The 17,541-nt window shown below is 43.3% G+C and overlaps 1 protein-coding gene across 1 annotated transcript in view; it reads left to right on the top strand.

The window, feature by feature from the left end:
* Positions 1–14,211: 14,211 nt before the first annotated feature.
* The window catches only part of ppfia2 (PTPRF interacting protein alpha 2), a 71,928-nt gene continuing 68,598 nt past the window's right edge, over positions 14,212–17,541 (top strand). The window contains exon 1 of the mRNA XM_080757947.1: positions 14,212–14,276. The gene's annotated coding sequence lies outside the window, so the exon portion shown is untranslated. The remainder of the gene's footprint in view (positions 14,277–17,541) is intronic.

The raw sequence follows: 17,541 nt of genomic DNA, 5'->3' as shown, positions 1-17,541 counted from the left end.
GTCTGACCTTTACGAGCAGAGTGTTGTGCATGCGGACCTAAGCCAGACAGTGAGGATGACGGTGTGTAGTATAGGGTAGGCCTTATCTGAATCATCTTTTTTGGACCCATGCGGTCCCCTGCCGCGCCTCATCAAACGTCCGCAGGGAGCCTCAGATCTCCCGTCTCTCCTCACGTCACCGGCCATGGTATTCATTTTGAGTCCATATCATTTATAAGGAGCCTTGTGACGCGCCGCCCCGCTAAGTGCCCACTAGAGTCTACAGGAAAGCGGTCTGGAGGGCAGCGATAAGCCAGTAGCACAAAGACGGCCCAGATGACTGGCCGAGACAACATGGTGGGATGGGGAGACGTGGCTTTGTGTAAATCCTCGGACCACAGTTCAAACTCAAACATCCCATGATTCAGGTGTCATTAATCAGTTTGGATTTGCACACAGCATGACCGACGCCATAAGAAATAGGGCTCTCTGACTCGGGACTGTGTTGCTACTACGTATTGAAATTGTGTGGAACTGTGATGCTGAAAAGCACCATGGATGAAAGAGGCCGTAGCAGGTAAAGGTGTAAAGGTTTAATCTATAGATTATATTATGCTCAGATATTTGACTGTCTAATAACATTTCAAAGCGAAGGATTATGAAATTAATGATGCCATAGCATTAAAGAAATATGTGTTTAATCTTTGGATAGATTATCTCACCCACTAAAATGAATTCTCTCAAAAATGCTGAGATGGTCATTCATGCCATTGAGCTTTACAAGCCATTTTGTTTTAATGGTGTGCCCAAGGCTAAATAGTTAACTCATAATGTTGTACCACACGCAATTTATGATCGGCCATAAATCGCCATTAAGGATTACCGGTATACGATCTCCTTGCTTGCTCCAGCCAGGTATGGTTTGTCAATCTCAATGGTGTGATCACATCGTTTTTTAATTAATTCACAACAAATCCTTTTTAAGATCTCACGAGAACTATTATGATGTTTATTATTACGTACATTATGTAGTGTTTGTAGGCTGACAAGGTTTATTTTTTATTTAACCAGTAAAAACACATTGAGACTGCGTCTCTTGGAACTGGCCAAGAGGCAGAAATAAAATTACACTTTAATACAACATCGTCAATGTTACATTTTTGGACCAGCAAATACAACATCCATAATACACATCACAACCTCGATGAGGTTTCTATTATATTTCTTTCAACCGATCCGCTTTGATAAAAAACACCTGGGAGGACAAAAGTGACCCAAGAGAAGCGATGGGAGAATGAAGGCCGGGGTCAAAGGTGAAATGTGGGGCAATTCATTTTTCACATTTTCAGCAGCCACAAAGCCAGACTGATGGACTGACTGAAAGACCGGAATTACAGTTCACAGGTAGTTATTTTCAAACTGCAGCCAATCCTCCTTCAAGAGAAATGCATTCTGTATTATAGACAATTCCATAGACGAGTGTTGTGTGCTCAGTGCTGTTCAAAGTTCAAACGCTATTTTGCCATATGCCTTCATAACTTTTACCATTCTGGAGTACTAAACATTAGGGTTCGCTGCACTGTGCATAGGGTTGTCGCGATCATGACGATGATTCTGCTAACGATTCTGCCAAATATTTGCAATTATCTTGAAAAGAAATCACACCCAAATGTGAAGTGAGCGGTGCCTTGGGGTAGAGCACAGTTGTTGACTTCAGCACGGTCTTCCTGGCGTGTGTGTGTGTGTGTGTGTGTGTGTGTGTGTGTGTGTGTGTGTGTGTGTGTCAATGGGTCGTGCTGGATACAGACAAACAGATATCGACATATCGGTCATGGTGGAGCATCATGTACTGCTCCAAAACATGATGAGGCATGGCATGTAGTGTTTGGTTGGTTGCATGGTGCAGTGGGCCAGAGAGTCCTCAGCGTACCTTAATCCTACATAAATCCCACCACTTGTGTAATGAATTTTACATGGTTGCGGACGGCGCATCAAACCTGCACCAGTCGCAACGTTGACTCGTTTATCGGCTTAAATAAGATTGCCCCGCATTTTCTGCCAGCCGGACTCGGAGACGAAGCGGTGCTTTTGAAGCCGGGGGTCTCTCTGCACCACCGATCCATCTGTCCGCACGGCGTCTTGACCACAGCGTGGCGGCATGAATCGGCCCTGAAAGTGCGTCTCTGTGTTGATTTTGAAAGCAAGTTTGGATTTAGTTTCAATCATAGTCTTTTGAATAAGTTTAGTTTTAGTTATATTTTAGTCAACTGCAATGTTTTAATGTAGTTTCTAACACTGTGTTGTCCCTCAGGCCAGCACATAAAGCCACCAACTGACAGTGTAGGACTATAGGACCTCCTTGTAGTAGACCATTATACTGGGTAGGTATGGTGTGAGAGCAACGTTTCTGCCTTGAGAATATGGTCAGTTACCACACTGCCGATAGAAGGCGGGTAGTGTTGGTAAAGCATTCGAGAGGTTGTCATCCGCCATTAAATCCTCCGCTCCCAAAGAGAAGGGCAGTCTCGCTTGCATCAACAACGCAAGGAGAGCGTGCTGTTTGTGGGGTTCCAGAGAATGCGGTGGACCGAGCTTGCTTTCCACTGGGGGTATAATGGATGATGAATGAGCTGACATTTACAGGTGTGCTTCGTTTTGTGGGTTTTTTCACAGGCAAAAATGCAGCCATGCTGTTGGCCTGGATGCCCAACATTATTGGGCCCAAATGAGAAGTGAATGTGACGCATTTCATGCAGCAAACAGAAAGTGACCATTTGCGCAAACTAATAAGTTATCTATACCCCGGCCTCCCCCCTTGACCCCTTTTTCAATATGGCCACCGCTCATTGCGACGTTATCAAATCTATCATCATAATGTACACTGCTCGTGCACGTGTTAAGTTATTTTTCACAGGAGAAAGCCAAATCATATACTACATCTTGAAGTGAATTTGAAGACTCCTGGTTTTCTCTGCTTTGACCTTGCCATCTTTAGAGGCGAATCCTTACACACAAACAGACACACACGCACAAGTATAATATATGCTCAAAGGAATAGTCCAGGCTTATATCCCCCAACGTGTAAGAAGAGCTAGCTTTTTCCCCTGCAGTGCTGACAGCGTTTGTTGTTCCTGTCTGTTCAGTGTAATAGCCTCCCCTGTTGTTCCAGCGCTTTCCGAGGGAAACTCTCAAATTTGTATACGTTGTTTAACATCCCAGGGAAACACGGAGCTTAAATTGCAATTCATGTTGGCAAATGTCAAGCCCAATTTATACTAGCTTCTGGGTCTATTCATAGGTCTTCTCTCTGTCTCTACTCTCTACCCTTTCGCTCTTCCTTCCGAGGTTTACTCTGAGATAAAAGAACACATAAAACATGGAAATGAGAACACATTTCGTGTTTTTTCCATCTGTTCTGTGGGTGCGGCAGATTCCTATGGTTTCTACCTGCTTCATTTCACTTGCTACCGCCTGTCTGCCTCTTGGAGGTTTATGGGTGGTTATGATGGGGGGTCTTGGGGGGTTGGACCCTTTTCCTCGCGGGGGTTCAGTAGAGATCAAAACGGGTTATTAGGGAGCGTAAGAGGGTGGTACGTCGGCAGGCTGTAATTTCCCCTCCCGAGATTTACAACCCCACCCCAAGGGGCCTCCCTCTACAGCGCAGAGACGACCCCTCTTAGTTCACCAACAAAAGGTCATTGTAAATCACTCTCCTCACACACACACACACACACACACACACACACACACACGCATGCGCACATAAACGCGCACACGAACACACACAATGACCTTTTACGCCTGATCTATACTTAATTGTGTGCTGTTGTCGTGCACCAGACATGGCTGATCTACAAGCTCGTTGTGAGCTCGTTGATTGGCTATTCATCAAGTATCAATCAAGTATATAAATCATTTAGATGCCTGATTAGATGCCTGATCCTATAGCCAAATTATGTATTGTGTGCACTGTGCACATGCACGCTTGCATGCACGGTTTGTGTGCCTAAAAATGTGCGGTGGCATTTGTGGGTGTATTATGTGATGTATGTGTCTACTGGGGTTTTCCCTTCAATGAGCCGCCCGTCTCCCATCTGTCCCAAGTAGCCATTTGTCACCCAGTCGCGGCGCGCCTCTAGCCTCTGGTCTACTGGCTGAGGTTGCGATGGAATGGCTGGTCCAATAGTTTTATAGTCCCCCTGATGGAACTCTGTTTCACCAGCGTTAAAGACACACACAAAATCATTTTTAACATGTTTTTTAAGCTTATCCGTGAAAATCCTGGTGGTGTTTTTTTTGGCACTATGCTTTTCTCTAAACACTATTGAAATATCTTAATTTTTGTGCCAGTCTGAATGTGGTTTTATTGTATATCTAATTATACCCCTCCCCCCTGGCTTAATTACTGTACAATAAATGGGCATTGATTTATTGTTCACACCGCCAGCTGTTTAATACTAAAGCTGCACTAGGCAGGACTGGAGACTTATTTATTTCAGGCAGAGAAGAATAAAACATAACCAGTAATCAATAACCACTGATTGAATAATCGATTGATTGATGTGAATAACTAGTGAGTAACTAGAAAAAGTGCCCTTCTGGCCACAGGTCTCCACCAGGAGGATAGGGGTGTGTGTGATGTTGGGCAAAATGTTTAGGAGTAATATAAACATGTGTCTTTGACATAGACTGACATAGAAACATAGCTTTTTCAGAAAACTGTCAGGATGTAGAAGACATTTTTAGAATCTGATCTCAGGTCAAAATGGCTTAAATGGTATAGAAAATCGGTTTCTCCAGATCGAGTAAAATGTACCGATCACCCATCAAGTCATTTTCAGTGGCCGATCACCGATCGGTGGCCGATCGATTGGAGCACCTCTAGCATACAGTATATCCGACCAATATCTCACTTGAAAACCAAAGGAGACTTAAGCCAAACCCACACACACACACGGGTACTGCATTGATCTGTGCTTCATCCGTCTCTGAAAGCGCTGCTGTGCGGCAGTCAGTGTGACACTCAGTGGTGACAGCTATTCCAGATCATTCAGATGAGTCACTTGGTGTCCATCTGGTGTTATTGTGACAGAGCGCTAACCACACACACACACACACACACACACACACACACACACACGCTGCCTGGAGATGTCCCATTGTTGGAGACGCACCGGGCACTGCTGTCTAAACACTTGTCGCCTGTATATTCAGCGCACCTCTGTGGCGAGGAAGACACGCTCGCGCAGCACGGCTGACCTTCTTGAATATTTAACCCATTCTGACCGGGCACCCATTTTGGTGTTAGCATCATGTTATGCTTTACCTATTGAAAAATAGCAGATCTACAAGCTCATATCGCGCCACCGAGTGGCGCGATACGAGCTTGTAGGTCTGCTATTTTTGAAAAATTCGAAGAACGACTGACATTTTTTTAATCTGATCTCAGGTCAGAATGGGTTCATCAGACCAGTGTGTGTCCAGCGGAAACCTCGTATGAATCTGATCTCAGGTCAGAATGGGTTAAAGCAGAGGAAACGAGCCTGCTTGCTCAGCTGAAAGCTGTGGTGTACAAAGTACACTATGCTCCTCTTGGTCAAATACTACTCGACTGAGTAAAAAGTTGCTCTGTCAAATTTGTACTTGAGTTAACTTGCTTTAGAAAAATATTTCGTGTTCAAAAGTACATGCTTTAAAAAAAAATACAAATGACATTTTCTGTACTGTGCTTTCTGTACTGCATTGACATCAAAACGTAAAAGCCGAGCTTGCAGATCTTCTATTTGTTTTTAAATAAAGCTTAAGTAGTTATTGGTGTAGTATAGTTAAAAGTACAATATTTGTCTTTGAAATGTAGTGAAGTGAAAGTCATTCCAAAATGAAATGCTCAAGAAAAGTACAGCATATGCTCAAAAATGTGCAGTACTCAATTAAACGTACTTGTTTAATGTCTACCACTGTCTTTACCCAGCCAGCAATGTGCACATAGAGAGTAACAGGCTGGCTCCTGTGTTTCATTTGGTTATCATTTTCATGTCATGGACCTCTACTCCCAAATTGATATATTATTTAAAGCCCAGCTGAAAAGATTTTATGTCTTTGGGACTTGGGAGATGTGTGTTGTTAAAATGTACGTCAGTTGTTCAAATATATTCCACATTTTCCCCTTTCTTTTTTAAATATTATTTTGATCAATGTTATATTAACTAGTTTTGCTGGGGACCCCCTCGAACCCCCTCCCCATGAAGGCCACTTTGAGAAGCACTGGTTGTTGACTAGGTTTATTGCATGCTGTGTACAGTGTGTGTGCTGTTCTCTGTCTCTCCGTGAACTGTGAAAAACCCAACATTCAGTCTCGGTCGTTAGGGAATTCATCTAATCATGTATTTATACATTCCGGTCCTATACGGTCCTGCACCGTAAATATAACGCGTCGATGAAATATTAAAGATGCAGGTTGGAGTTTTCTGTGAGACTACAGTATATGGTGGAAAGTAACTACGTACATTTGCTTAAGTACTGTACTTTTGAGATATCTTTGAGATATTTGTACTTTGCACTATTTCCGATTTCCAGTACTTTTTCTGCTACAACACTACTGTACATCTCAGAGGCAAATATTGTACCTTTACTCCACAACATTTATTTGAAAACTTTAGTTACTACTGTAGTTACTTTGATTATTATTACTTCAGCCCTATATTACCCAGCCATACATTTTTAATTCCCAATATTTACTTTTATTTCTACAGTATTGATACTTTTTTCACCACTGTTCATATCTGAAGACATTTTGGAGAGCGTGTGACAAGGACAGGCGCCAAGAGGACATGTTTATTTATCATTGTTAGGGACTTTCCCACCTTAATGCACTTCAGTACGCCAAATTAGAGTCACACATTTACAATGCATACAAAAAAAGATCACTACAGTAATATCCGGAGGGCTATTTAACCTAAATTAACTATTTTTTTAATATTTAAAGCGGAAGGAAATGAGGATAAAAATGGACATTATGCGTCAATTTGTGGTGGGGGGGGGGGGGGGCGGGGGCATTTTCACTGTCTGTCTCTGACTGATATACTAATTATGTATTGTCATAGCCCTCGCATGCACACAAATACACATGCATGCGTGCCTGAATCCAGCTCCTACTGTGGTTGTTGCAAATAGCCTCCCAGTCTACACTGGGCATTTCAATGAGAGTTCACCCTCTAGGCAGCATGCACGCGCACGCACACGCACACACACAAACACACACACTGCATGACATATTGCAGTGCTGTGCAGTTTGCCCGGGTAATGAGAGGACCTGGACCTGCCTGGGGGGGGCATAGTGCTTCTCTACTGTGTCAAGTTGTTCATAGTTCATACTGCTAATGCACACTGAAATCAGCCCAATCTACAAGCTTGGAGACGGGGGTCATCAATGTGTTCGTGCACGGACAGACTTGTCCATACACAACATGCATGCCTAATAATGACTGGGCCTTGAACAATCTGTCTGAGCCGTGTCTATTTTTTAAAAGCTTAGATTTTTATAATGGCCGGTGATTGTCTCTGATTGTCTTTAATGCTTTGGGGGGGAAAAATCAATGCAATTAGTGAATCACTATTAGAAAGTTAAGAAAGTGAGGTAGAAAGTAGAGAGTCGATGGAAATAATAATGATGTATTTTTTTAAATGGGGTCCCAAATTGTTCCATCTCAGTTTTCCACTTAATGAAATAAAGTAAAATAACGTACAAAGGGATGATGACTAACCACTCTCTCTTTAAAAACACAGGCTGTGTTCTCCACCCTGTCTACTGGACTAAGTATATTAGTATTTATGGTAGATTGTCTCCACCAGGCCAAAGGCATTGGGAGAGAGGCCTGTTATAGCGCCACCAGAAGGCCGACTTTTGAAAAAAATACTCCTCCAGATTCTGTCCAAATTGTTACACAGTATCTCTATAGTCATGTGTTCAAGATGGATCTGTCCGATATTTCATATTCCATCATAATTGGCTAACATTGGCTTAAAAGATTTGCATGATTGGCCCGTTTTGAACAAAAAGCCTCAAATCATGAACGCAGCGTGCAATTTACGTGAAATCTTTCACAGACTTTCCTATAGGCTGAGGAATATATCCCACCCTTTTCACATTGGCCTGTTATAGCGCCACCAACAGGCAGATTTTTTTCTTGGAACAAAATGCCTCAAATTGTTCTATTGCCATCCAAGGCGTGAGAAGAAATGGCACCGTTTTCAACATTGGCCTATTATAGCGCCACCAGGAGGCCATGACCTGACCTCCCCTGGTGGAGACCTGTGCAGCGAGGGGCACTATATCTAGTTCATCACTCATTGTGTATGCCTGGGCAAACATTTAGTTTGAGGAAAATGTCCATCACAAGCCGGCATGTTGATGACCCCTGCTTGTAGAGCTCATAGACGGAACAAAAAAGCAGTGCTAAACTGAGGAAGCTCATATAGTGGAATGTTTCTGTAGATTATATTATATACGTTCTTAAAAATTGTCCAACATTTAGGCCTGACGTCGAAATTAAAAAAATGTCTTCGAAATCCTGACAGTTTTCTGAAAAACCTTATTTTTCTGTATCAGTGCTTCTCAAAAAAGGCACATTTTCACGATTTTTCACAAAAATAGCAGACCTACAAGTTCATAGCGCGGCACTCGGTGCTGCGCTATGAGCTTGTAGATCTGCTATTTTTCAATAGCTAAAGCATAACATAATGCTAACACCAAAAGGGGTTCCCGACCAAAATGGGTTAAAAAGGACCTAAAGACGCCTATACACGTCCTTAGCACCCCTTCGTTTTTATTTTTATTGAGAGGGCGTTTTTAGCACAAGCGGTTAAAGAGAAATTAGATGATATAATTGTGTTCATCTTCTCGAAACCAAAGGAGAGATAAATTGCCACACTCATGGTGAATTAACCACGCTTTTTAGAGTCTCTGGTTGGTCCTTCCTTTAATGATCAGGTACTGAGGAGCTGTGTGGCAGTCAGTCAGAAGCAATAAGTGTCCTTAATGTCTCGTCATCCATCTTGCATTTTTCACATATTTGGAGAAGACACACAAATGCACAGCGAGTCGGCCCGTTGAGCAGGGCTGACACGGTCCACACTGCTGATGTGGCTGCTTGGCTCTCCTCCTCGTTTGGCTGTCCAGATTGCAGGCAGTGATCAACACCTTTTAATTATCACGCTTGCGTCTTGAGTGGCAACTGGCCAGACAAATCAGGTGGCGTTGTTCACAGCTGGCAACATCTTGAGTCAGCCTTGTTTATGTGCAGGAAAGAAGTGCGTGCGTGCATGCGTGCGTGCGTGCAGTTGTGTATATCTACTGTGCTTTTAAGCGTTTCTGCATGTAAAAAGTCTAACCTGAATGATTCATTGACTATGATCTCGTATGCAAGCATGGCGTGTGCACTTATTCTTCTATTATTATGTCTCTGAGATTGTAAAGGATTCTCTCTCTCTCTCTCTCTCATACTGTATATTTCCACTGTATAGTGGATGCAGACGTTCCGTGTTTTCTCCCGGTTATTTTCGAGCACGGGGTCCGGGCGGATTTTACAGACTTATGTTATTCCCTTGCCAGATGCAGTAAAATAACATCAGCGAATGGACACGCATTCATTTGTTGAATTTTCAAAGGCATGCATAATTCAGTGTGTATATAGGGTATATTATAGGAACTGTGCTAAAACATAGAATATACTGTATACAATATGTGGTCTACAAAGCTGTATGCTGTATGACATAAAGACGTGCATCTTTGTGTGTATTGATGAAACACCCTGAAGGCCACAGCAATAGCGTGTCTGTGATTCACATCGCTTTCATACTAGATAGATCAAGGCTACATCAACTGTACGGTACTCATCAAAGTAACAAAATGTAATGTCAACCAAGTTACAGTACTTTTTTTCTATTTTCTTAACATAACACCATAACACTTAATGAAAGTTATACCTTATGTTACAGCTTCTTACTCTGCTGTCTTACTCGCAATATAGTGCTGTTGAATTGTGGAGGTGTGAAACGCATACAAAGAGCAAGAACATGTCTGCCTTGGTACTGCCTTAGCACGTCATTAAAGGGGGAGCAAAATGTCCTAAAATAGCAGATGAATTTAGAGAAGCTCATGTGATACATTATCCAATGCAGGCATATGCGGCGGGTATGTAAGGCTAGGCAAGGCTTAGCCTTCCCAAAAATTATGCTGGGTATTTTTTAAATATATATAATATATGTGCGCAGCATTATATAGAAGGCTATTGTGTGTGTGTGTGTGTGTGTGTGTGTGTGTGTGTGTGTGTGTGTGTGTGTGTGTGTGTGTGTGTGTGTGTGTGTGTGTGTGTGTGTGTGTGTGTGTGTGTGTGTGTGTGTGTGTGTGTGTGTGTGTGTGTGTGTGTGTGTGTGTGTGTGTGTGTGTGTGTGTGTGTGTGTGTGTGTTGTCTCTGCCCCCTGGTGATAGCTGATCGGGTAGGCTATACAGCAACTGGCCTAATCAGCATATTATTGGCTACTTGGTATGTCTGTAAACCTCTTCCTTCCAGCAAACAAGGAAGTAGCAAACAGTAGCGCGCTAGTTTGTTTTGGAAAGCAGCAAAACGCAAAATGGATATATAATAGCCTACGCCCTACGGTCTTTTTCAAGGCAAAGAACTACAGTAAGAAGAAGCTGTGAGTCAGCTCGGCTGTCAGCACTCAGCAGCACCACCAGTGACCGTCCGCACGGTTCACAGTTCACACCACTGCAGCAACACTGACACGTTCAGCGGAGTGGCTGCTGTCTCTGTGCCGTCTGTGAAGAGCCATGAGCCGGGAGGGGCAGCAACACCGCCGGGTAATGTCCACACTGACTCGAGACTTGAGAAAAAGACCCATATCGGCCAAAATATCCCAAAACAATGCTCGGGGGAACATTAATTAAAAGCTTGATGCATTGGCTATAATCGGGCCAAGGGTGTTGCTTTCGTGAGCAAATTTGGTAACTCATTTTTAGACCATCTGGGGGAAATAAATAAATCTGCAGTGTGGGTCATGACTGAAAGAATAAGGTCGCGAATACAAGCGGCCAAAATGAGTTTTCTCCGACCGGTGGCCGGCATCTCCCTTAGAGATAGGGTGAGAAGTTCAGTCACATGAGAGAGAGAGAGATCCGCTGCTTCTTCGCCTGGAAAGGAGCCAGCTTAGGTGGTTCGGGCATATGGTTAGGATGCTGGCCTTGGAACGTCTCGGGATCCCCCAGGGGGAATTTACTAATGTTGCTCTGGAGAGGGTAGTCTGGAGCTCGCCAGTGGAGCTGTTGCCCCCGCGACTCGACTACGGATAAGCGGTTGAAAATGGATGGATGGATGGATGTGATGTATTTTGAAATAAAAACAATATTTATTTAATTTTTCTTAAATGTATTTAAATATGACTTAAGTGGTTAATGTTACGTCCTGGGCTGACCCTGTGGACAGCAATTAGCACTCATTAGCTTGTCAGGTCTTATCTTGTCCTGTTTAGACGTGTTGTCAGTGCATGTCTGAAACTGGCACGGTGTGTGTGTGTGTGTGTGTGTGCGTGTGCGTGTGCTTGTTTGTTTCTGTCTTTCCGCCTGCCCTTGTCTGTGGCAGATTTGGTGTGAGAAATTGATTAGCTGGCGAAACACGGAGACTTTAATTAAAGAGGGAAAGGGGGAGGAGGGTTTGATGCGTGCACACACAAGCACATGTACATACACGTATCCTTCAATCACTCTTCTGATCTTTGGTCCCGACTGTTTGGGCCTGGCCACGGCACTTAAAGACTCACTGTGATAAAAAGCTAGTTGTCAATTTGTTTAGGGGGGGGGGGGGGCAATTTAAAGGAAGTTGCCATGTTGCTTTATGGGATTTTGTTCTGACAGGGGCCATAATGATCCGTCCAGACTGTGACAGTGTGGCCTTAGAGAGTCGCAGTGTTTAAAACTATAGGCCACGGCCATTTCTCTCTCTCTGGATTACATTCTGACAGTTGGGGTTTACACCGTGGAGCTGCAGAGAGAGAGCTAGTGATGTGATTCTGTGTCAGAATGTGATTTGCAGTCGTGCAGCATTGGGTCTGTTCCAGTTCTGTTTCCTTGTGTTAAAAATAAGGGGTTGGATGGATCTTTTTGTATTCCACAATTCGATTTGATTCAACTTGGCATCCCTATGTTGGGAATATCGTTATAGGCAAACATTTCAAACATTTTAAGGTTTCGCCCACAAACAAAACAGTGAAGATTGTTGTTTTACCGTTCGTAAAACACCCCTAGGGGAGCACTTAACGCTGTTTTATGTGACGAGGCTGAAACCTTTTCATACTCTGGCAAACCTTATACTATCGTTATTAACTCGGTTGCCGGCTACAAATCACATGCTGAGTCAACTTTCCCTGTTACTGTTTTGGGAGAAATGGCCTATATATCTCATCGGATCCTCTTCCCTAGTTCCCTCGTGCCATGTGTAAGTTGTAATGGTGCATTCATAGCCAGTGTGATGTGTGATTCTATCTGCCCTGGGCCTGGCTGATGTACAGTATAAGTCTACTACTGTAGGATAACACTGCAGCGGTGGTTCTCAAACCGTGGTCCAGGGACCCTCAGGAGTCCTTGAGCAGTGGGTTCCCAAAACCTTTTAGCTCAAGACCCGAAAAAGAAATGTACACGTTTGCCCGCGACCCAAACTAGTGAAAATAGCAGATCTACAAGCTCACAATGTGGCGCTTCATGCAACGTTGTGAGCTGGTATATCGTCTATTTTCACTGCAGAATCTTAGATTTCTCTCTTATTATCTCCAAGAAATTACTGAAACAAATCATTGAATTGGTTTTGAATTCATGACAATTTGTGCTTTTTGGGGGTATGTTTTTTTTAAATGTTTTGAAATAATAATAATGATAATTAATTAAAAACAGACAAAAAACACCCATACAATGTGTGTTTGGGAAACAGTGCTCTACTAGCTAAATCATTGATAGTTAGGACCAAGTTCCAAAATTAAAAACAGTTAATTCCGATCTGACGCAGCAAGAGAACCGAGACGAAATGCAAAAAGGCTGTTGTATCTCTAAGTCAGCTCTCCTTTTGATATCCTGTCGGATAAATGTTGCTGTCTGTCTTTTCAAAAAAAAAATCCTACTGAGGTTCACTATATTGTTTTATTTACATATTTGTAATTTGATGTTTAATTTTAATTGAAACATTTGAATTAGTTTCTTCTTTTTTTATCTCTCTCTATCTGCCTGCATCTTCCCACTCAAGGGGTCAAGAGGTCTTGCCTTTTGCCAAGCCAAGTATTTTTAATGATTTTGTCTGGTCAAGTATGGTTAATAAGGGTTTATTTGGTTCCATTGGTATTGTCAATCACAGAGGGCCCCCAGAGCAAATGCTGATTGGCTCTTCCACTTTTTGTTTTTCCGCAAAACGCCCAGTGCTTGCTTGGGGCCAGACTGATAATGTGAATTCCAGTGGTGGATACATGGAATCATGGATACAGTAGCCTACATTTACTCATGTACTGTACTTATTACTTAAGTACAATTTTGAGGTATCTGTGCTTTAGTTGAGTGTTTCCAGTACTTTCACTTATACTCCACTACATATCAGAGGCAAAAAATTACTTTTACTCCACTACATGTATTTGAAAACTTTAGTTACTATAGATTATTTTGACAAAACGTACAGTAACCACCTCAGCCTGTACATACATTTCGGCCATTTGAAAATGGCTGCTCTACAAAAGATCAGCTTTTTTTCAAAAATATGTTTATATACATTTGAAAACTTGAAATGGCACATTCTGCATAATGAGTACTTTTAAACGGTAAACGGTTCAATACTGGCGAAATCACACGGCCACGATGCTGTCTCTCTCCCATAGATATATATTTTTTAAAGGTTTTTTTTTTTTGGCTTTTCTGCCTTTATTGATAGATACAAGTGAAGATTGAAAGGAAAGAGGGAGAGAGAGACAGGGAGTGACATGCAGCAAAGGTCGTCATGAACAGGACTCGAACACGCGACACGCTGTCAGGCCAAAGCCTCTATGTGGCCTTGTGTGTTTTTGACACTGACCTGTGCTTCTGCCTGCACGTCTCTGCCATATTAACCAGTACCATGGATGGCTGTTTCTGACTGTTTTCTCCTCGTATCTTGTCGTTTTGCCAGGAGTTTGCGGCTCTGACGAAGGAGCTCAACGCCTGTCGGGAGAACCTCCTGGAGAAGGAAGAAGAGATCTCTGAGCTGAAGGCAGAGAGGAACAACACGAGGGTGAGTGGAGCGCTGGCGTAGTACTGCACTGTTGCATGCATGCTCAATACACTGCATGCACTGCACTGTCACATGCATGCTCATACACACTGCATGCACTGCACTGTCTACTGCACTGTCTCATGCATGCTCATATACGCTGCATGTACTGCACTGTCTCATGCATGCTCATATACACTGCATGTACTGCACTGTCGCATGCATGCTCATACACACTGCATGCACTGCACTGTCGCATGCATGCTCATACACACTGCATGCACTGCACTGTCACATGCATGCTCATATACACTGCATGCACTGTGCATGAGGTCCTCCAGGTTGGCAGAGGAAGTGTAGCGCCCAGGATTACTTTAGATAATTGGCACTGGGTCAGAAAAACTGGGTTGCAAAATTGTGGGATAAAAGTTATGAGAAAAAAAGAAAAAAGTAACACGATGGTGTTGCACACTGAAAATGGCCAATCTATAAGCTTGTAGATCTGCTATGTTTGGCATGCTTGCATCAGAGTACAAATTAGTATTAGTAGTCGCGGTTTTCAGTACGAATTTAAATTTGACACGACGCAATTCAGTGAATCGCAATCGAGGGGCAAGCAGGGTTGCGATTCTCGTTATTTCGTTCTGTTAATCATGAATGTGCGCATCCGAGGGAAGCCACAAGGCCGTTAATGTTAAACTTTTATTATTCTCATTTGTTATTTATAAATGTTTTTATTCAAATAAAAGCTACTTAATTATTGATACAAAGTTGGTTGTACGTGTGGCAGTCTGCATGCGAATGGGTATATCTACTGTATTTATTACACGGCTTGGTTGAATGCTTGACTCTGATTGGTCAATCACTGAATTCAGTGGTGTGTTATTTTTCAGTAACAGACCTCTGTTAGAAGGGGGGTCTCCAAGAAAAATGGTTGGGAACCACAGATGAATGGTGCATTTATATAACGCCACTGTGAATCTCAGTGACTCCCATTGAAAATTAATTGCGACCCCTCCCCCCCCTTTCCCCCCCGGAACAGAGAGAACGATTTTGTCTTAATAGTGTGTTCGAGGCCTTTAAGAAGTCTGCCGGGTACATGTTTATTAAGCTCTGCGCGCACTGAAGCAAATGCATGCACCGCCTGTGTCCAATGACAGAAACATACCTCATGAGCTCCAAATAGTTTGGCTGAACACTTTTCCATTTACGTCAAACACGGGTGACTGCTCAACTGTGAGACTAAGACCAAATGGGTTTGTTCTTTAGTCCACCCCAAAGCTCTTGGGGACAGAAACATTAGGGGACCCTCGACTAATTTCATGAAAAACAGACTTGCGGTTGGTATACCGAAATGAGTCGATGGCAGAAGTCGTGTGTTTTCTTTACCCATAATGATGGATTTGTATAGGAATACATTGCGCTGCAGAGAGAGGTGGGCTGGGGGATGCTTTTCACACTACTCTCACTTCATTATCATATTGAATGATGGCAATTGCAAGACAGGTGTTAATTAAGTTTGTTTTTTGATTTTTGATTTGAAATCATAATTAAAGGAAGACTGACACGCCCCTCGGGAGCTAATAACTGCTATCAAACAATGCTATCATGATTCTGACGTCAGAGTGGCGAAAGCTTTCCCCAACGACTTCTATGCGGGCTCGCCGGGCTTGGTGGCCGTGGTAGCATAGCAACTTATGCTACTATTTTGGTGTCACATTTAGCTTGAATACTGGGTGAAAGTCTCATTAAAAAAAATATTTTTTCGCAACATTGTTCAGGTGAACTGTGTGTTTATGCTTGTTCATTGTAATAATCAATATCGCTATGATTATTTTATTTATCGCCGCGTCGCTCCGCATGACAACATAGTCTAGCCCGTCTCAGATGCAGGCTGCACACACACACGGACGGACGGACGGACGGACGGACGTATAGTCTCTGGTCAGGTCCCCGCATTGAACTGGGCATGTGTGTACGCAACTACGCACACACACACACACAGACACACAACTTTTAGCCGTGGCTATAGTGCATGACAGCGGGGAAGAGATTCCGTGCCATTGCATGTACACACATGCCCAGTCCCCCGTAGAGGCTCATGATCTCGTCCGCAAGACTATGCCTCGGCATAGCGATATTTATTATTACAATGAATACAAACATAAACACACTATAGTTCACTTGAACAATGTTGTGGTAACTAACTACGGTATTACAGAGTGAGAGCGAGGGTGTACATGTCAGCCTGCGGCTGAGAGGGGAAAAGAACAGTAGTCGCGCTGCTCTCACAGCGGCCAGACAACAGCAGACCGTCCGTAGTCGCGACTGTCGCGCTGCGGGGCTGAGAGGTCTCAGAGCGGGCAGACAGGGGTGTTGGCGACCGGGGGAACATGGGACTCCAGTCCAAAATTTGCGCTTGTGCTGCAGTTCCCCTAAAAAAACCCACGCCAACCTCAATTGCATTCAAACTAAGCATTTCTGGCGAAAGAATAATTTTTTTCAATTACATTTATAGCCAATATGACGCTAAATGTACCGTCAAAAACGCTAGCCTGACCTATAGCCACTTGTTGCTAGCGCCGTAGCCCCGTTTCAAACTGTTTCAAACTGTTTTCAGTCAGACCACGTGATGTGCTGTACCACCCATATTAATTTCGGGGCATGTCAGCGGACCTTTAAGGCCTACAGTATATGTAGCTAACAACTGCTGTCTGTCTGTGTGATGCATATGCTAGCTCTGACTGTAAGATACCTTTGGACCAGTGCCACAGCTAAATAACTTGCATGTCTTTGCAGTCAGGCAGAAGTCTTGCATCTCCTTATGTTCAACCTTTTATGTCTGTTCTGTTCACGGTCAGATCAACATAATGGAATGTCTGAACAGGTCAGCTCCATACATGGAGATCGAAGGGTGGCAGCGGGGGCCGTGTACAGGGTTTGATGAGGGTGCCTGTTCAGAACTCTAGTTTTCACCGGCTGCCGGGCACGGATGCACTAATAACTTTGGGGCGGGCCCGTCTAGAGTTTGAATGGACAGGTATCAGTCAAAAGGGAGACATCGAAGGAGAAGGACGGATGGGTCAGGATCAACAAGGATCAAGGATCAACATACAGTACGGAATGTCAGAACAGGATATGGAAATCTAAGGGTTTGAGGTCTGTAGAGTTGCTGGCCAATAGTGATGACTTCAGGGATCTCCATAATGTGACCAAATTTGACTGAGGGACTGCCATTGGATTTTTTTTAGCAAATTTCGTTTTTTCATGTCATATGAAATCATAG

The sequence above is a fragment of the Protomyctophum bolini genome (genome assembly GCF_963924005.1).
Source record: "Protomyctophum bolini genome assembly, chromosome: 23".
Lineage (NCBI taxonomy): Eukaryota > Metazoa > Chordata > Actinopteri > Myctophiformes > Myctophidae > Protomyctophum > Protomyctophum bolini.
The sequence above is the reverse complement of the archived record's forward strand: the minus strand, read 5'-3'. Positions and strand labels throughout refer to the sequence as shown.